Raw genomic sequence first — 4964 nt, 5'->3', positions numbered from 1 at the left:
CCGTGTGCGGGGAGGGACCTGGACGGAGCTGGCTGCCAGCCGGCCTGTGGTGAGCCCACGCCGCCTGCCCTGCCCCTATCTGGCCCCAGGTGCCCAGGCACCCGTCTGTCTGTCCTGCTGACCGCCTCCCGAGGGAGGAGCTGCCATGTCCTGCCCTCACCCCTGTACCCTAGTGTCTGCTGCTGACCCAGCACTTGGGGGAATGTCAGTAAGCTTTTCTCCTTGGAGCCCGGAGACCCTTCACTGGCATGGTCAGTGAAACATGCCTCAGTGTTGCCCATGCCCAGGTCCTGAGAGCCAGCAAATATGCCACCTTGCGTGCCAGCAGGAAGGTGTGATGACAGACCTTGAGACGGGAGACTGGGGCATCCTGGGTAATCCGTGCGGCCAGGTGGTCATGGGGCCCTGAGAAGCTGAGGTCAGAGGAGAGCCGTGACGTGGAAGAGTCAGGAAAATGTCACAGCTCCGTGTCGGAGGCAGAGGGGGGCCATGGCTTGGGAAGGTGGGTGCAGGAAGTGGAGGCTCCGGTGGGGAGGAGCCACCCTGCAGCTCCGACTGTCCCTCTGAGCCCCGAGGTGGGCATCTGATTGGTGGTGTAAGCCATTGGGTCTGGCCATTCGTCACAGTAACTGGAGGACACTGGCCTGTGGCCCCTCTGCTGCCCGCCCTCTGCCCAGCAGTCCACAGTCAATCCAGAGAGACCGAGGCCTCGGCCCTGGGAGGCTCCACGCGGGAGTTCCAGAGCAGTTCTGCAGCTGCTGCTGAGTCCGGGGCAGTGCTGTGGATGGAACGCTGTTTGTTTCTCTGAAATTCCAGCAGTTTTCCTCACCTGCTGGGAGGTGGGGTTTGTGCATTGCCCTTTAACCAGCACGAGCGCCTGGCGTGTTGTCAGCGAGAAAGCCCGTGCCGGTACGGTGAGGTCCGGTACAGCTCACCGGCTCCAGCTCGGTGCTACCGCTCACCTGGAGAAAGTCTGGGAGCCCCAGAACCCTCCGATGCTCTCAGGAAAGCCTGTTTCTGTGCCATTTATGTGAGGCCAGAATGGCGTGGGGGTTCTGGAACCAGAGCCTGGACGGCTGTGCTGGCCCTCCCACCCGTCACCTTGGGTGAGGACACAGTGGCTGTCTGCCTCAGTTTCCCCGTGACTGACAGTACCCAGTCTTCCCATTATAACAGCACACTGACATAACACCGGAGGATCTTCAGAACAGGGCCTACCCGGGACAGCAAACGCTCCATGTTAGCCACTAGTGGTGTTTAAACAAAAATTCTTTTTAAAAGAGAGGTTTTTGCTATAGGGCGCATGCACTTGCCAGAGAGACAGAAAGCGAGAAATCACCCCCCAGAGTTAATGGCCACGCTGCAATCCCTTCTCCTCCAGTCTCCTCTCAGGATTTTGGGCACGCACGCATGCGCCCGGTGTGAGTCCCAAGCTGCCAGGTCTGGAGTCCAACAACATAACCATTATGCTATCTGCTGGTCCTGGTGTTTAAAAATTTTTAACTTACCCTTTCGGGATTGATTTAATGACAGTATCTTATGCGCCACACATGCCAGGTACCCTGGGGCAGCCCTGCAGTCAGTTATATTTTCTCTGTTTTGGAAAAGAGGCAGTTGGTGCTTGGGACCAGGCAGCCTGCCCAGTCACGGCAAGTCGGGGCCGGCTGGCGTTCCAGCTCTGGCTGTTTGGCTCTGCTCTGACCTGCCTCAGACCCGAACGCGAGCAGGTGCCAGGAGAGGACTGAGACCAGGCCAGGCCTGGCCAGGACTGGCTCTGCTGTCAGGTGTCTGTGGACCTTGGGCAGCCATGGGACTCTGAGTCCACGAGTCTTCACTTGAACATAGAAGTGGACATGCACAGGGGCCCCACATGGAGAGCCCCAGGGTCCAGCTCAGACCCTTGGCTCAGACCCCCTGGAGGCAGGGCCTGGTGACTGCAGTGCTAAGAACCTAGATTCCTCCACACGCCTGGTGGGATCTCCTGGACCAGCTGGCTCCGGGGTCTTCTGGGGCATGGGACAGGAAGCAGGTCCCAGCCTGTGTGCCCACCTGAGCTGTGTCCCACAGAGGCCTGGTAGGTGGGGGTGGGGTCAGGCAGACTGTGGGAGAAGGCTGAGGGCCCTGCGAGGGCAAGGCCCACCCAGGAGACCTCCCACAGCTCTCGCCAATGCCCTGCCGCCCTCGTGGGCTCCCTTGCCAGCAGAGCACCGACGTCCCTCAGCACTGCGGAGAACCTCTGGGGTCCTTCAGGTGGAGGCCAGGCTGTTGCCAAGTCCTGTGGAATCTGAACAGGCAGGTGGCGAGGACATTGCTTAGGACCCCCACCAGCCCCTACCCCAGGACCAGGCGGATCGCGCTTTCTCCCTCCCCTGGTCCTCTTGTTGAAGGGCACCCGGCACTTTGGTGGCTCCTCTGCAGCCTCAGCCTTCAGGCGACCCTAGGCCTCCTCTTTGGCATCCTCCTCAAATGTAGGGACCCTGCCAAGGCCCCTGGGGAAAAGCACCACGCAGGTGGCTGGGGGTCCGGCCCCCGTCTGATTCTCTATCACCCGCTAGGGGGAGCCAGTGCACATGGATAGGCCTCCCTTGGGGTCTGGGCTCAGGCTGGACGGGAAACCAGCTCGGAGTGACCAGGGCCCAGAGCTGCGCTGTACGGAGCTTCTCGCCTCTGCTCACCTCCTCCTCACTCCTGACCTCATTTTTGTTTGTGTCTGCAATGGGAATTTGGACTATTTTAATTTCACCGTCTGTAAACAACAGTGAAAATACGTGAAGCTTATTTCAGGACTTGCAAATCATAAAATAACAAAATGGCTTTGGTTTGGTGGAATATAAAACATTCCTTTCCTGGTATCTATACAATCCTTTACCCACGTAAGTAGCTGTGCACCTCAAATATATGCATAAGGGAATAACACTGCTCTACAAATGACGAACTATGACGGTGTACTTGTGGCCGAAAGGGAAAAAGAGAGAGGGAGCCTGGACTGTGAAGCGAAACACCAGGATCGCAGTCCTGCCGGGAGGACCCCCCTCAACCCCACCAAGGAGCCCACCCGGCAGGCCCACAGAGTGCCTCGGTGTGCAGAGGGCTCACTGTGTCTCCCCCTCACCCTAAAAGGAGGGCCCTCACTTCAGAGGAAACGGGGCCACTGAGAGGTGGAGTGAGTTGTCCCGGGCTGTGGCCGGCTCGCTCCCCTGGGGTTTCGGGCGGTGGGTGCTTGGGCCCAGGCAGCCTGCCCAGTCACGGCAAGTCGGGGCCGGCTGGCGTTCCAGCTCTGGCTGTTTGGCTCTGCTCTGACCTGCCTCAGACCCGAACGCGAGCAGGTGCCAGGAGAGGACTGAGACCAGGCCAGGCCTGGCCAGGACTGGCTCTGCTGTCAGGTGTCTGTGGACCTTGGGCAGCCATGGGACTCTGAGTCCACGAGTCTTCACTTGAACATAGAAGTGGACATGCACAGGGGCCCCACATGGAGAGCCCCAGGGTCCAGCTCAGACCCTTGGCTCAGACCCCCTGGAGGCAGGGCCTGGTGACTGCAGTGCTAAGAACCTAGATTCCTCCACACGCCTGGTGGGATCTCCTGGACCAGCTGGCTCCGGGGTCTTCTGGGGCATGGGACAGGAAGCAGGTCCCAGCCTGTGTGCCCACCTGAGCTGTGTCCCACAGAGGCCTGGTAGGTGGGGGTGGGGTCAGGCAGACTGTGGGAGAAGGCTGAGGGCCCTGCGAGGGCAAGGCCCACCCAGGAGACCTCCCACAGCTCTCGCCAATGCCCTGCCGCCCTCGTGGGCTCCCTTGCCAGCAGAGCACCGACGTCCCTCAGCACTGCGGAGAACCTCTGGGGTCCTTCAGGTGGAGGCCAGGCTGTTGCCAAGTCCTGTGGAATCTGAACAGGCAGGTGGCGAGGACATTGCTTAGGACCCCCACCAGCCCCTACCCCAGGACCAGGCGGATCGCGCTTTCTCCCTCCCCTGGTCCTCTTGTTGAAGGGCACCCGGCACTTTGGTGGCTCCTCTGCAGCCTCAGCCTTCAGGCGACCCTAGGCCTCCTCTTTGGCATCCTCCTCAAATGTAGGGACCCTGCCAAGGCCCCTGGGGAAAAGCACCACGCAGGTGGCTGGGGGTCCGGCCCCCGTCTGATTCTCTATCACCCGCTAGGGGGAGCCAGTGCACATGGATAGGCCTCCCTTGGGGTCTGGGCTCAGGCTGGACGGGAAACCAGCTCGGAGTGACCAGGGCCCAGAGCTGCGCTGTACGGAGCTTCTCGCCTCTGCTCACCTCCTCCTCACTCCTGACCTCATTTTTGTTTGTGTCTGCAATGGGAATTTGGACTATTTTAATTTCACCGTCTGTAAACAACAGTGAAAATACGTGAAGCTTATTTCAGGACTTGCAAATCATAAAATAACAAAATGGCTTTGGTTTGGTGGAATATAAAACATTCCTTTCCTGGTATCTATACAATCCTTTACCCACGTAAGTAGCTGTGCACCTCAAATATATGCATAAGGGAATAACACTGCTCTACAAATGACGAACTATGACGGTGTACTTGTGGCCGAAAGGGAAAAAGAGAGAGGGAGCCTGGACTGTGAAGCGAAACACCAGGATCGCAGTCCTGCCGGGAGGACCCCCCTCAACCCCACCAAGGAGCCCACCCGGCAGGCCCACAGAGTGCCTCGGTGTGCAGAGGGCTCACTGTGTCTCCCCCTCACCCTAAAAGGAGGGCCCTCACTTCAGAGGAAACGGGGCCACTGAGAGGTGGAGTGAGTTGTCCCGGGCTGTGGCCGGCTCGCTCCCCTGGGGTTTCTGAGAGACACTCTTGGAAACCAATCTGGAGGGTCTGGACGGGTCCCTGCCCTTGGGGACATTCTCAGAAGGAGGAGATGGCCAGACAAGAGGCCGCCATGGCAGCTGCACCTGCCGGGGGCTGGGGTTCGTCCAGCGCCCCCGAGCCGCGCGCCCGCG

General features: G+C 59.7%; 1 protein-coding gene across 1 annotated transcript in view; it reads left to right on the top strand.

Annotated features, from left to right (window-relative positions):
• ARHGAP8 (Rho GTPase activating protein 8) overlaps nucleotides 1-4964 on the top strand; it is a 45731-nt gene that overhangs the window by 16080 nt on the left and 24687 nt on the right.

Source organism: Tupaia chinensis, unplaced genomic scaffold, assembly GCF_000334495.1.
Source record: "Tupaia chinensis unplaced genomic scaffold, TupChi_1.0 Scaffold143651_1, whole genome shotgun sequence".
NCBI classification, from domain to species: domain Eukaryota; kingdom Metazoa; phylum Chordata; class Mammalia; order Scandentia; family Tupaiidae; genus Tupaia; species Tupaia belangeri.
Note: the sequence above shows the minus strand (reverse complement) of the source record. Positions and strands in the feature narration are given on the sequence as shown.